Raw genomic sequence first — 22,500 nt, 5'->3', positions numbered from 1 at the left:
TTATAGCTCAGAATGCAACAAAAGTGAAGAAATCAATAGGTTTTCAAAATTTAGAGACTCCATAATCCAATGGATTTTCAGCAATCACTAGTCATATACCAAGTATAATTGTGTCCCCTCATAGCCACTAGAAATGTTACCAAAAGATGCCCTCCCACCAATACATCAAATTCAAATGGTAAGCCACTCAATGGACACCTAGGGTTTTCAAAATGTTTCCTAAAATAATTCAACCTTGGCTTATCCTTTATTATCCTAAGTCTCAAGCCTTTTTATGCTTTATCCCTTTAGAGACTCAAGTCATTATTATGAAACTATCATTTATCTCCTAGTTACTATAGTCTATAGCTTAACTATCAGTAGAGGTACAAATGTGCAATGTAGTCTTCCCAATAGTCAACATGGATTCATAGCTTAAAAGGCTAGCACCTAGTTGTGAGTAGCAATATAGCAAGCTCTCTTTATCACTTAGTTGCATAGTTATAATCTTGACTTAGGGTTTGAGTTGTCATGCTATAACCCTTCTTCATTCACATGATCACAAGGAGTTTATTGTAAACCATGGTCAAGGTGATGAAGCTGCAAATCACTTTGTGTGCATGATTGTTGGGGTCAATGATGAGTTAAAGAGTTAAGTTGTGAAGTAGTAATTACATGAAGTAAGGATGACCCTGGTGGAGAGTAGTAGTGGTAGTTAAATGAATTTTTTTTATAGTCATGGGAATTTCATGATAAGTCAAGGTTCATGTTGCAACAACACAAATATCATGTTGGTAGTTCAAATAATATTTTGTTCACTCAGTAGTAGCCATTTGATGTTAGTCTAGAGAAAAGGTGGAAAATCCATGACTATATATGATAGTCAAAGTAGGAAGACTTTGTAGAGTGGCAGAATGGTAAAAGATGATTGGTCCACATGGAAAGGCTTGAGCTTTGACTCTAGTTAACTAATGACATGGCTGATTTGGCATACTAATGAAAGAAGAAGCTCTTTGGTGGTAGATCTAATCTATTGCAACCACATTCATCATTCACCATGTCTGATAAATGAAGAGAGACACTCCATCTCTACTTGTTGGTCTATCTAATTACTTAGAATGATAATGGCCAATGTTTCTATCTTCTCAAGGGCTCTATTTGGTGAATAAGTGATTTTCCTACATTTGGATGTGTGCCTTGATTAGATCTTTCCTAGATTTGCATTAACTATCCTCTCTAATCTTGAATGGAGTTATTGAGTTTCCTTTGGATAGAAGCTATCTAAGTTGTGCTTAAGCTATAAAAACATATTTTGTAATATTTTGAATGGTTGATTCTTCTCTATTCCCTTAGCATGTTTTGACATGTGCATTATAAATCCCCTTTCCCTCTAAGATATTCATGATATTCTGTCTTATCTCTTTTATCCATTGATGTATTGTGTAAGTTGTTAGAAACATTAATCTTCACTTGGATGTATTTAATTGGGATATTACAAGGATCCCTAAATGTAGTTTGTCCTATTGTACACATGTGGAGGACATGTCATTATTTGTCCTTTATTCCACATGTGAGGACAACTCATTTTTATAATTCCTTTATTAAGGAATTTAGGCTATCCTCCTTCTGAGGATCTTGACACTTTGCACACACCTATTATGAATGTGACATTCATAGAAATGGGAGTTACACATGCAAACACATGCAACTCCTTTCTCATCTCTTTAAAAGACATGCTCCTTTCTCTTTCTTCTCTACACATCACTTTGATGTTATTGTATTGAGCTATTTTGCTCCACCACTCTCTCTCTCTCTCTCTCTCTCTCTCTCTCTCTCTCTCTTTCTCTCTCTTCTCTAGGCATTTTCCTTCATTCATAATACTCACAAGGTTTTTTCTTTGCTTTCCCCTTAAAAATCATTCTCTCCATTGTTGAACTTTCTTGGTGTATGCTCTTGGATTTTGCTTTATCTCATGGTAACATTGTTTCACACTTAACTTACTTGGATTGTTTTCATTCCTTGCTCTATCTTTTCATTTCTTTCATGGTATCAGAGCTTGGTTACTAATCCTCATTTTATGTTTTTGTGTTGAAGCTTGTCATTCATTGGAGCACACCTTATTTGGAGAAGAAGTTTGTGTTGTATTTTTTTAGCTCATTCTAGCGTCTTGTGTGTGCAGGTTTTATTTTTAATTATTTTTTTACTAACCCTCTTTGGAAGGCTTGCCACTAAAGGGTTTTACTTTCAAATTTTCAATTTTTTTTGCTCTTGTTTTGGAAGGTGTGCCGCCAAAACAAGAAGCATTACTTCATAGCACTCATTTATGATAAATTGTGCAATTTTTTTAAATTTAAATATTTAAATATATATTTATTACTCTTATTATTTTTCCTTAATATTATTGAAGGAAATCATAATTCTAAGTGTGATTTTTAAAAACCTTAGAATATACAATAGATTAGTTTAAACCTATATATATATATATATATAACATTTCCTATTTATTTATTTAAAATTTAAAATTTATATCTCTATTTATTTATTTAAAATATTTCCTATATCTCTATTTTAAAATTTAAAATTTATATTTCCTTATATATGAGATTTTAATATCTCTAATTTGTAAATTAGATTCTTTCCATTCTTTTTTCTCAATTTTCTAGCTTCCCATCTTTCTCTATTTTTTTGATCTTTCCTTCACCTTTTTTAGCATCTTTTTTTTTTTAAAGCTTAGTTTTTTTTAATTGTGTGGCATATTGAGCTTCAGGTATTTGAAGAAATACCATAACCTACTATTAAGACACACATTTTTTTTCATTTTTTGGGTTGAAAATCTAAGAATGAATAGCATTTTAGGTTCATGAAATTGCTGATGAATGTGTATTTGATTGTGCATTTTTTTTTTCTCGTATTTTGGAAAAATAACCAAGCATGCGAGTGGTTAGTTGGGCCACTTGAAGTAGCTTTTGGTAGGGTTATTAAGTTTTTCCAAGCAGCCAAATGATAATTCCCTATCATGGAGCCCTGGTTCTTTTAAGCATTGTTTCAATTTACTACAAAGCACATATTAAAGGCTATTGATGGTCATCATAGAGACCCTTTTTCTCAAAAATTGTGCAATCCACAATGAGAAAATGTGTCTGAAGTATTGTTAAGTTGTTGTGTATTAAAAGTTGGGTGCAATTTTTATTACATTTTTTTAAAGAAAGGAAGTAAGTATTACATTTTTTAAAAATATTCTATTTAATTTCTTATGTCATTATTTTTCAGAATACTTTTATTGCATTTTTCTAAGTGTTTTACATTATTTTTAGAATAGTGTATTACGATTTCTAATTAAGTGTTCATTGAGTTTTTTTTAAAAAAGAAATTAACTTTTTTGGTGCATTTTTTTTAGCACTCTTGGATTTATTCATAAACCTTGTTTTGTGTTTTTTTGTTTTATCTCTTTCAGGTTTATTAATAACTCTTGTTTTTTGATTTTTTTTGAATTCTTGGTTTTATTAACAAACCTTTTTAATTTATAAGTATCATAACTGTTGTTCCAAATTTGGTTTATACTTTAATCATAAGTACACCGAGTTGGATCTATCTATCTGTCATTCATTTTATGCATCATTGTTTTAAGGCTATAATCATTTAAGTATTCTAATCGCCTCTAATTTATTCCTTTTTATCTAAAACACCTATGCATTATTATTTTTAGATTAATCATTATTTCTAATGTTTCTTTGTAGGGCTGTATCATTTTTTTCTAGAAATTTAATCATAGTTTCCTAAGTAATTCCAGTTAATTTTTTTTTATTCATATTTCTATAAGGGGGATTTTTTTTTTCCATAAAGATGTCAACCTTAATTCTAGAAATAAAACTTAATCATATTAATTATCACTCCTGGAAAACACATATTTCATTTATATTTCATTTTAAACACTTGTTCGAGATAGCCATTGATCCTTCTTTTGAACCTGGTTCAACGGCTACACAAGACCAAAAAGATACTTGGAAACTTAAAAATGAAGAAGCTTTAGGTTTAATTGGTATTTCCATTATTCCAAATTTATATGTTTTAATTGCACACTATTCTAAAACTCATGACACCTGGTTAATTTTGCAAACCAAGTATGACAGTGCAGATGAATCCCACAAAATACAGTTGCAGGATCAACTTGAAGATCTTAGGTATACATATTTTAAGACTATGGATGAATTTTTATTAAAATTTGATGCTATTAAAAGTCATCTAGTTAGTTTAGGTGTTACTTTAGCTGACATTCAGTTAATTCATATTATTCTTAAAAAGTGTCTTCCTAGACAATTTCAATAGTTTATAACTAATGTTCATGCACAACTTGTTATTCCTACATTATCTACTCAGTTAACTTATGTGATTTTTAAAAATTTATTAAGATAGGAAGAAGCTAAGCTAACTCAATTTGGTACTCTTATATCAACTGAACATGCATTCATGTCTCAAAATTCTAATAGTAATAATTTTCGTTCAAATAATAATAATAATCATAATAATAACAAACACTATAATAATACTTCTAATGATTTCAATAATAAATCTAATATGAAAATAACAATAATAAAAATAACATAACAATCATAATAATAATAATCAATGGAATCATTCAAATTCCAAACCTCATTGTTCTTATTGTGGCAAAGATGGTCATGTTGTCAATAACTATTTTAAAAAACAAAATGATAAAATACCTATGAACAATAGTAATCATGATAAAAAGTCAAATCATAAAAAAGGTAACTCTACTAGTTCCAATTCTCATCATTTTTTTACTTGTAGCTTTAATGTTTGTAGACCTTTAGAGTGGATTGTTGATAGTGGTGCATCACAACATGTAACTTCTCATAAGGAAATTTTTTATTCTCTGCAACCTAATATCGCTAACATTCCTATTCAGTTAGCAAATAATCAGACTTGTAAAATTGAAGGTTTAGGTGATGTCACTATTCTTAATGGTAAATTGCATGATGTATTGTATGTACCTAATCTAAAAACTAATTTTCTTTTCATTTCAAAGTTATGTCAAGACTATAAAGTTGAATTCTATGAAGATACATATTATGTCATAGATCCTCAAACTAAACAAGTGATTGCTCATGCCAAAATGGATAATGACAACTTATTTAAATTCCATGAATTTGCTAGTTCATGATATTCTTTACATACTTCCATTGATTTCAATATATGGCATGAAAGACTTGGCCATTTAAATTTGGATTATATTACTTTAATGCAAAAAAGAAATATGGTTGATGGCTTGGCTCACATTATTCCTTCTCAGATTGCTTGTACTAGTTGTATGAGTGGTAAGATGCATAGGGAGTCCTTTCAAACTGGTAAATCATGGTGGGTAACTCATAAGTTGTACCTTGTCCATAGTGACCTTTTGAGCCCCATGGAGAATAAATCCATCCAAGGTTATAAGTATGCACTTACCTTTGTTGATGATTTTTCTAGACGAACTTGGATCTATTTTTTGCATAGCAAAGATCAAGTTCTTGATATATTCATTGAATTTCAGTTATATGTTGAAAGACAATATGGTTTTAAACTTAAAATTCTTAGAACTAATAATGTAGACACCTAAAAACCTTTAGAAAATAAAGTATTTTTATTTTTTGAAAAATTCCTGATGACATCATCATTTATTAATTTATTAATTATTTAATTAATTTATTTATTTTTATGCCATTAAATCTCTTTATCTTAATTAAAAATATTTAATTAAGGAATCCCTCTCAAAAATGTTTAAATCTTATTTAAACATTATTTCCTTATTTATTTATTATTTAATTAATAAATTGACCAAAAAACCTAAAATAAATTAAAAAATATTTTTTGCCCAAAGCTTGGCCAATTTCCTTAAGACCACTAACCTCTTCCAAAATCTTCTAATCCTTCTTTAATTTTGATTAAAGGCTAATCCCATCATTTCCTACCCCTAATCCCAACTCAAAATATTTAATTAAGATTAAATATTAATCCTCATGTTTATTAAAAAAGTTTTAATAAATATCTCCTCAACCCAAACCCTTGAAATAAATAAAACTTTATTTATTTCTTAAAAATCTAATTTATCCTCCTCTTAAGAAGTTCTAGACTCTTCTAGAAAGTCTTCATCCTCATCCTAGGAAATTCTAGACTATTCTAGAAAGTCTTTATCCTCATCTAAAGTCTAGACTCTTCTAGAAGATGTCTTTAAACCTAATCTTAATCCCCTCCTAACCTTGTCACATTCCCTAAACATGGGTTAAAACTTACTAACCCAAGCCAAAGTTAACAAATATCTCCTCCTTCACCCACCCTCATTAAATGCCATCCACTTGCCTATCCCTAAGCTAATCCTAAACCATCCTAATCCATCCTCTAATCATTTGCACAAGCCTAAGCAAGCTTAGAACCTTCCTAATCAAGCCCACGTCAAAATTCCTCTCATCTCCCTCAAAATATCCCAACCATAAAACTTTATGAAGCCCACTAGGCCATAAATGACTCTTCCAAGCCCTTTTATTGCTCTTACAAGCCATTATGAGGGTCTTTATGAAGATTTTATCTCTTGAGCCTCCTTTGTTGACTCATCCTTCCCCTTTCCTCCATCCTCTCACCCTGTGACATGTGTCACTCCCTGATTGGCTGGAAGGAAGCACAATCCATGTGCTCTCCTCTCATGCAATCTGAGCCCTCCACGAGCTTTTTCCCATCCTTGCATCTTAGCCCTCAATCCCTCAAGCCCTTTGTCTATTTAAGGAATCCTCTCCCAAGCCATTTTAACACAATCCATGAAGTAAAGTCATAATGCCATTTTAAGAAGCCATTTTACATCAAAACCATACACCCACACCCAAATTCCAACTCCATTTGAAGCCCTTTTTGAAGAATAAGCTTGAGTATACATCCTATCTATTTAGACAAAGCCACTCAACAAGAGAGCTTCTTATTGAGAGAGCCCATTAATGGCTCATATTCTCAATTGAGAGCTCATCTTAGTCTATCTTGAAGTTTATGAATTTTGTTTAGTTTGTAGAAGCTTTATTTAAATTTGGTTTCTATTAGCATACTAACATTGCTCATATACAGATATATTCATTGAATTTCAGTTATATGTTGAAAGACAAATTGGTTTTAAACTTAAAATTCTCAAAACTAATAATGGAAAGGAATTTGTGAATAATGCTTTTCATTCTTATTTGAAATCATGTGGAATTAAACACAAGCTTACTATTTCTTATACACCATAGAAAAATGGTGTGGCGAAAAAAAAGCATCAGACCATTGTAGAAATGGCTAGATGCATGTTGCATGCTAAGAATCTACATTATAAATTTTGGGCTGAATCCATGTTTTGTGCAACTTATATCTTAATAGGACTCCTACCAAAGCTCTCAAGGATATTACTCCAGAAGAGGCTTGGTCTGGTAGGAAACCTGATTTACATCTTTGCAAATTTTTGGATCTATTTCTTATGTTCATACTCCTAAACAAAAATGACATAAATTAGATGCTAAGTCTTCTCCTTATATTTTTGTTGGTTATGATGAAAAAACTAAGGGTTATCATGTTTATGATTCTACTACTAACAAAGTTCAAGTTGCTAGAGATGTTTGCATTGCAGAAAATGGTGTACATGACTGTTCTACTACACATGATGTAGAATTAAGTGGCACTAAAATTGTGCTAGTGGAGGACCAACCTCCTTCTCTTAACCCTACTCCTCTTAACCCTACAACTCAAGAACCACTTATTATTTTTTCTTCCACTAATAATGATATTCAAATAGATTCTAATGATGCTTTTATTGATAATGATTCTTCCTCTAGTGATGATTCCATTACAACTAAATGTAAACCTAAATGAGCTCAAAAATTAATCAATGAAAGTGATGATTACATTTCTATATTTGGTGGGATTAAAGATAGATGAATTAATTATTATAATTATGCTTTGATGACTACTATTATGAATTCTAATGATCCTTAGTCTTTTGATCAAGCTAACTCTCAATGTCATTGGCAAAAGGCCATGCAAGAGGAATATGACTCTTTTATTTCTAATCAAACTTGGGACTTAGTCAAGTTACCTCATGGCAAGAATATAGTTCCATGTAAATGGTTATACAAAAAAAAAATTGAATGCTAATAATGAAATTAGTAAATTTAAGGCTAGATTAGTTGCTAGAGGTTTTTCACAAATTGAAGGATTAGACTATAATGAAACTTTTGCCCCTATTGCTAAAATGCCTACTATCAAATTAGTTCTTGCTTTAGCATCTAAATTGAATTGGCCCATTCATCAAATGGATGTTAAAAGTGCCTTCTTAAATGGCAATTTACATGAAGAAATCTATATGGCTCAACCTCCTGGATTTGTTAAGAAAGGTAGTGAAAATCTAGTTTGCAAATTGAAAAAAACTATTTATGGTCTTAAACAATCAACTAGAGAATGGTATTCTAAAATTAATTCATTCTTTATTTTTCAAGGCTTTTCTAGAAGTAAGAATGATCCTAATTTTTATATTAAACATACTAAAGATGATATTATCATTGTTATTGTTTATGTGGATGATCTAATTCTCACTTCTAGTTTAGATGCTTTGATTTATAGTATTAAGTTTCAACTTAAACAAAAATTTTAGATGATTGAGTTAGGTATTTTACATTACTTTTTAGGTATGCAAATTTGTCAAACTCCTAAGGGTATCTTTCTTTCTCAAAGAAAGTATGCTCGTGACCTTTTAGAAAAATTTAAGATGAATAATTCAAATCATGTGAATTGGGAACTAAATTAATGGCTGATATGAATACTCCTTTTGTTGATGAAACTTTGTATAGGCAATTGGTAGGAGGTTTAAATTATTTAACTCTTACTAGACCTAATATTGCTTATAGTGTTGGTTTAGTATCTAGATTTATGTCTAAACTTCAACAAACTCATTTTAAAGTTGCTAAAAGAATCTTAAGGCACATGAAAGGAACTATTAATATGGGATTATTTTATGATGCCAATTCTGAATTTATTTTACATGGCTATACTGATTCCAATCTAGGTGGAGATCCCAATTATGGGAAATCCACTTGTGGCTATTATTTCTTTGTTGGTTTAGGTGCAATTTCTTGGAAAAGTAAAAAAGAACACTATATTTCCCTTTGCTCAACTAAACCTGAATACAAAGGTTATACCGATGCAGCTAAGGAAGCATTATGGCTTAGAAGACTTCTTGAATATTTGGGTCTACCTCAACAAGCACCTACCCCTCTACATTGTGACAATCAAAGTATTATTGTCTTGGCAAAGAATCCAATTTTTCATGCTAGAACCAAACATATTTCACTTCAACATCACTTCATTCAAGAACAAGTTGAAGACAAGAAAATTACTCTCATTTATTGTAAGGGTAAACATCAAGTGGTTGATATTTTGACAAAACCACTTTCTAATGAGAAATTTCAATTTCATTGTAAAAGTTTGGGTTTACAACCCTTTGATGTGAGCTCCTGAACTAAAGATTAATATGTGGTGTTAGAAACATTAATCTTCACTTGGATGTATTTAATTGGGATATTCCAAGTATCTCTAAATGTAGTTTGTCCTATTGTGCACATGTGGAGGACATGTCATTATTTGTCCTTTATTCCACATGTGAGAAAAACTTATTTTTATAATTCATTTATTAAGGAAATTAGGCTATCCTCCTTAAGAGGATCTTGACACTTTGCACACACCTATTATGAATGTGGCATTCATAGAAATGGGAGTTACACATGTGAACACATGCAACTCCTTTCTCATCTCCTTAAAAGAGATGTTCCTCTCTTTTTCTTCTCTACACATCACTTTGATGTTATTGTATTGAGCTATTTTGCTCTCTCTCTCTCTCTCTCTCTCTCTCTCTCTCTCTCTCTCTCTCTCGGCATTTTCCTTCATTCATAATACTCACAAGGGGTTTTCTTTGCTTTCCCCTTATAAATCCTTGTCTCCATTGTTGAACTTTCTTGGTGTATGCTCTTGGATTTTTCTTATCTCATGGTAACATTGTTTCACACTTAACTTACTTGGATTGTTTTCATTCCTTTCTCTATCTTTTTATTTCTTTAACAAGATTTATTTGCCTCTCCTCAATATAGTATGGATATCTATAATCTACATGATTATATCTCTTTTGGCCTATGAATGATATAAAGTGAATCTCTTCTTCCTTGTGTCACTCATTTGGTTTTCTAATCGGTTTGTGGTTATTAGATTAAACAAGTCTAAATCTATATATCTTTTGATGTCATAATAGTTGACTACACATGTATGGACAAGGATAGAGTTGAACACTCTATTTTCATGTATCACCTCTTAAGGATAGACTAGGTAGTTTTTTTAATGCCTTCTCCCTTTTTCCCTTCAAGAGTAATTAGGTACATCCTGATAATAAAGGAAGCCACCCTTCTCTAGAGACTCAACCTCATAGTTCAAGTCCCATAGATTGGAACTTGTTTCCCTATTTCACAAGGTTCTCGTTAGGTAAAAAAAATTAGGACAAGGGTGCAAAATTTTGTGAAAATAGTAGCCATGGACTTTTTTTTTATGTGTGGTTGTGGTTGGATCATTATCTCCATTAGCATGGTGAGAGTGGACCTATAGGTTCCATGCGGTTGGGAGGTGTAGCTACCTTTACCACTACTAGGGATTGGTGTATAAAGATAGTGTATTATCTGAGTGTGACCATTTTTGGATGTTTTCATTTGATACTTCAAGTTTTAAAGTATACTTTCTTTTGATTTATGCTTTCATTTGAATGCTTGTATGTCATGTTTAGATGATGTTACTATTAACGCATTTCCTTATTATAATGTTTAGCATATGATTTAGATGATGTGATTGGATAAGTTGGAACATCTAATGCTTTACTTTTAGTATGTTAGATTTCCTTATTCTTATGTTGTAGTACATTTTAGTAGTGACATCCTCATAAGAAAACTCTGACAATCTAGTCGGTAGTTTGGGATGTTACACATGGATGATGGCTAGGATCTTCAAGGTCTCATGATGCTATTATGGTTGGGAGGAACCACACACTTAGTTTGTTGTTTCAGTTCATTAATATGTTGCTTCTATACACTATGGTGTTTTTTTCAGTACATTCTGTCACTATTAGATGGTTAGATTTAGTTTCCATCTTTTAGTTATTATTTGAGTGTATTTGGCTCAATATGTGGATTTGGTACTCCCTAGTGTCGAGTTCATTTTCTATCTTCTTACCCTTTAGATTTTTGGCTTGCTGATTTGTATCCTCACATGAAATTGCACTTTCTTTGACGAGAATGCAAAAGCTCACATGGTGTTTTGGGTTTCTTTGTGTAGCTTCATGTGCATCCTTGCACGAGAGCCCACACTAGTGTTGGGTGCTTTATCTTTTGGGCCAAGTACTTTTGCATTCCATTTGGTGCATTTCCTCGTGTGAAAGGAAGATTCTTGCATGGTGTGTTGTACTTCCTTGCATAAAATTCTATCACTCTATTGTCCTTGCATGAAAAATAAGGAGCATCTCCACTAGTTTTGGGTAATTCTTTTTGTTTTTTTAAGTATCTTTTGGGTTTGCTTGATTTTCCATACTTTGATAGATCTATGATTCTTTGTTCTATTGTCATTCTTGGATTTTGTTTCTTCAGCTATGTGTCAGTTTGGTAGTGGCATTTGGAGATTTTTTGGTTGTTCAGATTGTATTTTAGTCTTCTATTATGATCTTTGTGATCCTCATATGTTGAGTGTCATGTACATCCATACTTCTTTAAAAATATATATATATCTTAGCTTGTATTGAATCCTTGTTCCAAGGATCTTTAGGTAGAGCATTACATTTGGTATTAGAGCCCATGTTACAACATTGGGATCTTTGTGTTATGCTTCCACTAGGTTTTTGTTTTGTTTGTGTATTGTTATCTTATGTTGTGTATCTTGATATATTCTTGTTCTTTCTTGGACTCTTGTTCTGTGGCATGTTTGTGACCCTTAACATATAACTCCATAGTGATGCCTCCTACACATTAGAACTAGTGGTTGGGGTGGTAACTAATGATTAGTTCAAGGAGAAGAATACCATGAAGAATAATGCCAAGAAGGAGAGGGAGAATAGGGCAATAATAATCAAAATGGCATTTGGGCATTGATGCCTATTCTTTAAGATATTCTTACTCAATTGGGACATTGTGTGGAGGAATGTCAATAGGATCAGGGTTAGGAAGAGGGATCTCATCATGGAGATTCCCACATGTCAGATCACAGGGAAGAGGTAGAGCATGATCATGAGTGAGAAGATTATTGTACACCACCTAGTGGTAGAGGGCACTGATGGAGAGGCTATGGTTGTCATGATAATGACTTCACCAGGTTGAGATGATGTGGAAACTATAGAGGTCTAAACCACTACTATTTGATGGTTAGGGAATAGGGCTCAAGGCAAAGACCTAGTTACTGGATATGGATTGTTGTTTCTCCTTTCTACCTTATGGAAGCAATGTAAAGGCCCATTGTGCTATCACATAGTTAAAGGAACATGGTTCTATTTGGTGGGATATGGAGAGTGAGAAGCTCCATATTATTGTGGAAGAACTCACTTGGGAGATCTTCAAGGAGAGATTCAGGGAGAAATTCCCATTGCCATAATACCATGAGGCTTGTATTCATTAATTCCACAAACTTAGGTAAGGCTTTATGATAGTGAATCAGTATGAAAAGAGGTTTCTTGGGTTGAGACATTACTCAAGCTATCACAATGATGAGGCACTCATCACTTAGCATTTTTTTAGGTGGCTTAGGGACTCTATCATTGGGGATGTCCATGTTCACCAATCAAGGACACTTGCACTTGTTGTGGAGAAGGCAAGGATCATTAAGAACAATATGGCTAGGGTGTTTAATGGCATATCAAGTTCTTAGAAAAAAGCACATAAAATTTAGGGTAGGATGCCTAGTTTATTCAGTCCTCTAGAAAGGGCCAAGTCCAATCAACACCTTTTCAAGATGATAGCAAATGTACCAAACAACAATTCCATTATTCCTTTTAGAAAGATGGATAGAGTTTAGTTACCATAGGAGGAAATGGATGAGACCAGAGTCATGGGTAGAAATCTTAGCAGGATCACCCTCCTCAGAGTGGTTAGCAAAACTCTAGTAGGGGAAGTGCATCATATTCTAGTACTACTCAAGGTGGTCATAGAACATGTTTCAACTTTGAAGGAAACTATTATTCTTATGGTCAGCCTGGCTATAAATATTTTGGGTGTCCTATTAAACCATCTATAGGACCTGATAAGACTATAGCTAGACTAGAGCCTACTATAGGAGACATAGGTAGGAGTGATCAAGTCTTTGCAGCAATTGATAACCATCAAGATAAGCATCAAGGTACAGTAGCTAACGCTACACATATGTTGTATTATATTTCATCTTCAATTTTGTTCAACTCATGTGCTTATGTCACTTTTGTTTCACCATCTGTTGTTTAGCAATGTGGGCTAGTAGTAGTACATTAGGTCGATAGATGGCAAGCTGAGTTAGCCATAGGATCCAAAGTGGTTGTGGATTCCTTGGTCTATGGTTGTAGTTTTAACTTGTGTACCTTCACCACCATAGTGGATCTTCATATCCTACCTCCAAGATCATATGACATTATCTTGGGCATGGATTGGTTAGCTGCCCATCAAGAAAATATAGATTGCCGCTATAAGATGATATAGTGTGTTGATGACACAAGTGAGAAAATAGAACTTGTAGGGGTTCAAATACTAGTCTCACTTTGGATGATCTTAGCTAATAAGCTGAAGTAGAGTGTATGGAAGGGTTGTCAATTATTTTTTGTTTCTATTAGTGATCTTGAGAAAGTGAAGAGTCATATGGTGATACTTGATGATCACCCACTCCTTTGTGAATATGTAGATGTGTTTCTTGAGGAGGTACATGATTTGCCACTACAACGTAACATTGATTTTTGGATTGATATTATACTAGGAGTGAAGCCAATTTCATGAGCTCCTTATCACATGACTACTTAGGAGTTGAGTGAACTTAGATTGTAGTTGGGGGAATTTTTGGTCAAGGACCATATTCATCCTATTGTATCCCTATGGGGTGCACTAGTCATTTTTTTGAAGAAGAAAGATGGATCATTGTAGTTATGCATTGAGTACCGGCAGTTGAATAAGGTGATAGTGAAGAACCAATATCCTTTGTCGAGGATAGATAACTTTTTTGATCAGATGAAGGGAGCATGAGTGTTCTCAAGGATTGATCTTAAGTCAAGATACCATCAGCTTCATATTTAGGAGGTTGACATTAAATGAATAACTTTTTGTACACAATATGGGCATCACGAGTTTACAATTGTACCCTTTGGATTAACCAATGTTCCATTAGTGTTCATGATTTTGATGAATGGAGTATTTCACATTTACCTCAATGAGTATATTATTGTGCTCTTTGATGGCATATTAATCAATTCAAAGACTATTGAGGAACATGAGGTCCATTTATACTAGGTATTGCAATGCTTGAGAGACCACTAGTTGTATGAAAACTTGGGTAAATATAGATTCTTCCAGTCTAAGGTAAATTATTTAGACTATATCATCACTAGTGATGCTATTGCAGTGGATCTAGAGAAAATCTAAGCTGTCATGGATTGGTCGGTACCCACTAATGTCTCTAAGGTTCATAGTTTCATGGGATTGGTAGGTTACTACCATCACTTTTTGAATTGTTTCTCATGAGTGACTCATCCCATCACTTCTCTTCAATGGAAAGGGAAGAAGTATGCTTGGTTAGATTAGTGTGAGGTAGCATTTAATTCTCTTAAGGAGTTTTCAAGTAGTAAACTAGTCCTTGTAGTGCCTAATCCTATAGATGATTTCATGGTTTGTACAGATGCTTTGTTGGAAGTTGTGGGTGTGGTGTTGATGCAAGATGGTCAAGTGATTACATATGAGTTGAGGAAACTTAAGGACCATAAGCCTAACTACCCTAGTCATGATTTGGAGCTTGCAACCACAGTGCATGTTCTAGTTTGTTAGAGCTATTTACTTTTGGGACACATGTTTGAGTTGTATAGTGATCATAAGAGCTTGTAGTATATTTTTACAAAACCAAACATGAATGCATGACCGTGTCACTAGATGGATTTTTTGTGTAAATATGATTTTGATTTTCACAATATTAAAGGGAAGGGGAATGTCATTGTGGATGCCTTGAGTAGGAGGTGATATGAGATATTAGTGTTTTCATTGGGAGTGGATTTATGAGATCATATTTGGAGGCTTTTCCTAGTGACACTTGGTATCAATAGGTGAAGTTCAAGATCAAGTCTAGAAGTACTCTTGAGGGGAGGTTTTTAGGTTATTTTCTTGAGACTGATGGACTTCTACAACACTTTGTGCATTTTTATGCACCCATGCTTGGTGATTAGTGTACCTTGGTTTTCTCAGAAGCACATCATGCACCATATTCCATACATCCCAATGTCAAGAAGATACATGTTGATCTTAAACACTTATACTTTTTGGTAGGGATGAGGCATGGTGTTGCTTGGTTTGTTTCTTGATGTCTTGAGTGCTAGAGAGTGAAGGTGGAGCATCAACATGTGATAGGTCTTTTGCAGCAACATACCATTCCCCAGTGGAAGTGGGATACAATATCAATTGATTTTATTAGAGGGTATCATGGTGATAGTAAACAAGTTCTGCAAGGTAGCACATTTTTTACCCATGAGAACATCCTACACAAATTCTTCTGTAGTGCATACTTTCTCAGAGGATATTGTTCATTTGCATGGAATTCCTCATAGGATCATTTTGGATAGAAATCCAGTGTTTACTTCAACACCATAGATGTCTCTCCAACATGCTTTGGGAATGCATCTCAATTTTAGTTTGGCTTATCATCTAGAGACCAATGGTAAGACTAAGAGAGTGACAAGGTTCTAGAGGATATCCTTTGCATGTATGTGATGGACAAGTAGGTGAAGTGAGAGGATTATTTTTACCTTGTTGAGTTTGCATACAACAATGGGTATCATAGTTCTCTTGGCATGTCCTCTTTTTAGGCCTTGTATGATAGACCATGTTGTACCCCTTTGAGTTTGGATAAATTGGAGGAACAAGTAATTTTAGGTCCAAAGATGCTTTAGGATATGGAGTAGTAGGTTGTTTGTATTAGGGAGCATTTGGTTACTACTCAAGACAAGCAAAATAAGTATAAAAATTCCCATAGGTTGGATCATCACTTTTCTATTGGTGATAGGGTTTTTTTACAAGTGTATCTAAGGAAGAGGACCATCCATTATGGGAAAGGCTCTAAGTTGGTACCATGTCTTGTTAGATCATTTGAGATCCTCAAGAGGATTGGTCTTGTTGCTTATCAACTAGTATTGCCACCTAGCCTATCACACATCCATGATGTTTTTCATGTTTTTATTTTGAGACAATATATTCCTAATGCGATCCATGTTCTTGATTGGGATTATTTATAGGTGGTAGAAGGGAAGATTTCTTTGGAGCCCATTTGTATCATTTAGCATTAGAGGCTGACCTTGAGAGGTCTAGACATAGAGCAGGTAAGGGTCTACTAGGACCCAGGTGATGAATCCTCTGCTACTTGGGAAGATGCTACATGATTGAGAGGAATGTGTCCCTATCTTTTAGTTAGCTTCCAGGAGTAAGCCTATACTAGTAGGGGAGGATGTAGTGTCTCTCTTTTTTGTAGTTTATACCTTGCTTATTTTGATTTGAGAGATACTTGTACTCATGTTATTATTTCTACATTTGAGATGACCTAAGGGTCAGATGTTATACTTTAATTTTAGTATCATAGATGTTATGCTACTATGCTCTATAGTTGATCATATGTACATGTTGATGCTAATTTGAAATGATAGTATGTCTTATGATGATTTCTGGTTATTTGATATATGGACTTACCTTTAATTATATTTTTGTGTCAAATTTAATGCTATGGTTATTTACTCATTCTTGCTTCATTATGCTTTATGCAAATGTGACTGATGTAAATGGGTTATTTCAGTAGAACTGAATAAATGGTTCAATTAAGTATTTAATACGTTTATTTCTTTGGCTATGTTATATATGCAATTGTACTTGATCATGTGTTTTAGTGTGTAGAATTTATATCCTTGGCAGTGGCACATGGAGTTAGTGATTTAGATGTTTATTATTACTAATGTCATCCCCATATGGTTGATGTATCTTATCTTAATGTTTTAATTAAACCTTCCAGTGATTGGATTAAATTTGAAATCATTTTCATTATGTGACTATACCCATGAGTGTGTTTATGCATTTAGAGATTCTCTTTGTCATGAAAGTTGTTAAGGAGATTTTAGTGATTTTGGGTGTTTGGGCTTAAATTTTTTGTTGAATTTAATTTATGGCAGCTTTGTCATAGATGAATTTCTATTACTAGGAATAGCTTCTTTTTGTTTGGGTCAATTTAGGGTTTAACTATGTTTGCTAGTTATTTACCCTAATCAATTATTCACTTGAAAAGTGAATAAGTATTGAAAGAGGAATTTAATTCCTCACTTCTCAATTTTGAAAAATACAAATTTGAGATCTTTTTTTAGAATCCTCTTCTAGAAGATCACATTTCTATTCATTATGAGAGCTATGGGCATGGAATCTTTGTGAGGTTAGTCTTGTTGGATCTAGCTTGGGGAGACCTTACAGTACTGTAATTTCTAGTAGGTGTTGCAGGTTATTTATTTTATTGTTTTGTTTCCTATTTTAACTCCTTTTTTTGTTAGGTAGGGCTCTCTCATTTTCTCATTTCAGCTCATTTTTGGATTATGGTTCTCATAGTTGTTTGTTAGGGGGCTAAGAACTAGTATTCCACTCTATTTCTATTTGTTGGTTCTAACTGGTTGGTTGGGTATGAATGTTTTCCCTATTTTTAGGATGAGGGTTTGGGATTTTGTGCTATTATGCTAACCATTTTTGCATATAGTATTTGAACCTAAATTTTATTGGATTTTAAAGGTTTTTGTTCCTTAAGACCAAATGGGTTTTATTTTTGAAGTTTTTGAGTTTTGGTATTTTTACCTCAATTTGCATGCCACCTAGTTTCGCAAGTTTTCTTGACATGTTATTGATTGTGGACTTGGATCATCCATAGGGTGTTAGATTATTTATGCACTTTTTATGTTGCATTGGGATGCATGCCACATCCATCCTCCTGAGTTGTTATTTAGTTGAGTATTATTTCTACTTGTGTTGTCATCTAGCCCTTGTGTTTGATCTTTGTAATGTTGGTGCATCCCACACGAGCACATACATGTGCATTTGTCAGGTGACTTGTGAGGCTCAATCTCCCATTTGTATTTTGGTGGAGTTATGTTCATTTGGGGTTGGGTTTAGAATATGCATGCCTACGGGCACTCATTAGGTGATGAGTATGGGTGTGTAGGGTAAGGTCAGTGGAGGGACTTCTCTCACAACCATGGTGTTCTAGCCTAGGTTGGCATTAAGGAGTTCTAATAAGTGATAAATTAATTAATTTTTAGAAAATTAAATAAGATAAGAAATGTAAAGATTTCTTCCCAAGGTTGGTACTAAGGGGTATAGTCAATTATTCTTGGTTCTTGTGGTTTAGCCAGGGATGTAGCATGTCAGCCTCCCAAGAGAGTACCAAGGGGTATGGTTTCTTTGCATTTTCAACAACTCTCCACCAGAGTCCCTACATAGTTACCCAAAAATTCCTAACCAAGACCCATTTCACTTGCATTAGTGCATGATCTTAGTTTTAGTCATCATTAATTTTTGGCATGAATGGTAGTCATAGATGTTTTCTTTATGTGTGGTTGTGATTGGATCATTATCTCTATCAACATGGTGGGAGTGGACCTACGGGTTCCATGTAATTTGGAGGCATAGCTACCTTTACCACTACTTGGGACTAGTGTACAAAGATGGTCTATTATCCTAGTGCGACTGTTGCTGGATATTTTTACTTGATATTTTGGTTTCTAGAGTATGCTTTCTTATGATTTGTGCTTTCATTAGAATGCTTGTATAACATGTTTAGATGATGTTAGTATTGGCATATTTCCTTATTATAATGTTTAGTATATAATTTAGATGATGTGATTGGATCAATTATAATATCTAATGCTTTACTTTTAGAATGTTAGATTTCCTTATTCTTATGTTGTAGTACATTTTAGTAGTGACATCCTCATAAGACAACTCTAATGATTTGGATGGTAGTTTGGGATGTTATGCATGTGGGATGGCTAGGACCTCCAAGGTCTCATGATGCTATTATGATTGGGAGGAACTATGCATTTAGTTCATTATTTCAGTTTATTGAGATTCCAGTACATTCTTTCACTACTATGTTATATGGTTAGATTTAACTTCCATCTTTTAGTTATTGTTCAAGTGCCTTTGCCTTGATATGTGGATCTAGTACTCCTCGGTGTGGAGGAATTCATTTTCTATCATTTTACCTTTTAGATTTCTAGCTTGCTAATTAGTATTGTCATGGAAAATTGAACTTTCTTGCATGAGAATGCAAAAGCTCAAGTGGTGTCTTGGGTTTCTTCGTGCAGCTTAGTGTGCATCCTTGTGTGAGACCCCATACTAGTGTTGGTTGTTTTGGCTACTAGGCCAAGTACTTCTATGCACCATTTGGTGCATTTCCTTACATGAAAGGAAAACTTTTATGTGGCATGTTGTACTTCCTCACACAAAATTATGTAAGTTTGTTGTCCTTGCAAAAAAAAAAGGGGCATCTCCAACTACTTTCAGGGAATTCTTTTTGGTGTTTTAAGTACTCTTTAGGTTTTCTTAATTTTCCATGCTTGGAGAGATTTTTTATTCTTTGTTCTATTGTTATTCTTGGATTTTGTTTCTCTGGTTGTGTGTGTCAGTTTGTTAGTGGCATTTGGAGATTCGTTGCTTATCGAGATTATGGTTTAGTCTTTCATTACAATCTTTGTGATCCTTCTATGTTGAGTGTCTTGTATATCCATACTTCTTTAAAAATATATATATACATTGGCTTGTATTGAATCCTTGTTCCAAGGATCTCTAGGTGGGGCATTACATAGGGCAAGCTAGATTTCAATCTTTTGGTTCTCAATAGTCTTTCCCAACTTGTAGACTTCCATCTTCAAGATCTTTCCTCAAAGATGCAAAGCTTTCCTTTCTAGAGAACCAATGCTTTGATGCCAATTGTTGGAAATACAATAGGGAAAGTAAATTTTGAGACGGGGGATGAATCAGCACTTAAAAATTTCAACCATAAAATCATTCACCACACACCCATCTCATTATTTGCATATAAACTAAAATAGGTAGCTAAACATATTCATCCATAGCATAAAAGAAAATAACATTCAACACATATGACACAAGACATGATTACCCAGAAACCCTCCAATGAGAAGGTAAAATTGGAATGGGGATGACACCCACAAATCTTCACTACTGTAGTTGTAAAGTATATCCAATGAAGGTTACAATTTTTTATCATGAAAAATGATCTACCCTATGAAAGGAATACCATGTTAAAGGTTTACAAGATTGTTAGATCTTATGCTATTGAAGGATTTCAACACCCTATTAGAAGTGTGACTAGTTAAAGAACTTTAACATACATTGAAGTAAGCACCCTATTAAAGGATTTATTACAACCTATTAGGACTACTTTATTAAGAGATTTAACTGATTGACATATTAGAATGTCTTAAGAATGATCGTGTGGTTAGCACTCTACTACTAGATAACAAATCACCTCTTTGCAATTCTTGATCCTCCTTTGATCAGATGTATCTCTTCTATCCTATAACTTCTTCCCTCTATTGTCCTCTAACTAATTTTACAATGTATCTCTCATTCACAACTTCTTAGCCTCCATGTATGCTCTATTTACACATGCAAACTTCTCTCTTCACTCCTTCCACACTTATACGAACTTCAAGGTTTTTCCTCCTTAAGAAGACTTAGGTGACTTGGGGTTAGGTATGAATCAATGATTGTAATTCATTCATCTATCTATTTAATCCATCCCTTTAATTTATTGGTTTCATGTAGTACATAGGGATTCTCAATTAAGATCTGTTCTTATCATCTAGGATCACAAAACAATCCTTAACTCAACTCCAAAATGGTTTACATAGTAGTTTGTGCCATTAAAAATAACTATGTCAAAACTATTTTACTTGATATTTGAAGGCCCTAATGCTCAACATTAATTACAACTTCAATGTTGTCACTTAGCATCTAAATGACTCAGCACATACTGAATGCTTGACACTTATTGAGTAACTCACTCGGTATGTACTATCTAACATGTTATGCTTGACATGCACTATTTTCTAACTTGAAAATGACTTAAGTGTATGGACACTCATATATCAAAATCAATCTGAGATCAATAGCAACATGTAAATCCAAATTAGTAGTAACATGTAGACCCTTAACTACATACACAACAAGTGAATCCACATAAACAACATGTAAATCCATATTGGAAGTAACATGTAGATCCTCAACCATGTCAAAATGTAAATCTAGCTCCACTTTGGTAGCAACACCAAATATATAATCAACATGTATATACATGTCTATATTAGAAACAATAGAATCCCTAATATTATAATGTTGAAACAACATGTGAATCAAAAACCATATTCACATTAGAAGCAATATGCAATTCGTTATCAACACAAGTGAAACTCTCATCATCAATGATCTCATTTTTCACAATAAGATTCTCTACAAGTTCCATATTAGATCAATCCATCTACCCATGAATATCAAATGATACCTCATCATCTTCAATGAAGTCAACCTTTACCTGTTCCGCACCATAGAAGTCTCTTCTTCTCTAAATAATCCTTCTAGTTGGTCAGAAAACTCTCTTTTTTATTGGTACATGCCAACTCAGATAAGAGTATCTCATTTCTTCAATCCTCTCATTAAATTTAGCCCAAAAATAATCCATCTTAGTCACCAGGTTCCTCTCAAAGAGAAACTAACTCACATCAACTATCTTTTTACCCAATAGAAACTCATGTTGACAATTAGCTTATAGTGATATGTAATTGTTGTCATTTATGGAAACACATGATGTACATGTTCACAAAAAACCTCAAAAATATAGATACTTAGTATTTGGAAATTAGAAAATTGTCTAAAAATAGAATTTGGTTTACAACAGTGTATTGTTTTATTAATACCATGTTGCTGACATCATATTATGACTAGTAAAGTTACATGGAGATAGTATATATGTTGGTGATGACATGTATAACCTTAGAAGTTTGTACAAATTGTATGAAATAGAGATAATCATGTTTTTATGAAGAAAGATAATAGAATTGAAGGAAATAATTGTTGTGTACAAAACAACTACTTGTCCAATTAGGGCCGACATCCTAGATGTTTACTCCAACATGAAAAAGTGAGTTATGGTCTTAGCTAACCCAATAGTAATTTG

The 22,500-nt window shown here is 33.3% G+C and overlaps 1 pseudogene; it reads right to left on the bottom strand.

Moving 5' to 3' along the window:
• LOC149554448 (autophagy-related protein 16 pseudogene) overlaps nucleotides 1-21,789 on the bottom strand; it is a 39,380-nt pseudogene extending 17,591 nt beyond the window's left edge.
• Nucleotides 21,790-22,500: the final 711 nt, after the last annotated feature.

The sequence above is a fragment of the Cupressus sempervirens genome, chromosome 5 (genome assembly GCF_028749045.1).
Source record: "Cupressus sempervirens isolate cs-2001-9-10 chromosome 5, ASM2874904v1, whole genome shotgun sequence".
In the NCBI taxonomy this organism is placed as follows: Eukaryota; Viridiplantae; Streptophyta; class Pinopsida; order Cupressales; family Cupressaceae; genus Cupressus; species Cupressus sempervirens.
The sequence above is the reverse complement of the archived record's forward strand: the minus strand, read 5'-3'. Positions and strand labels throughout refer to the sequence as shown.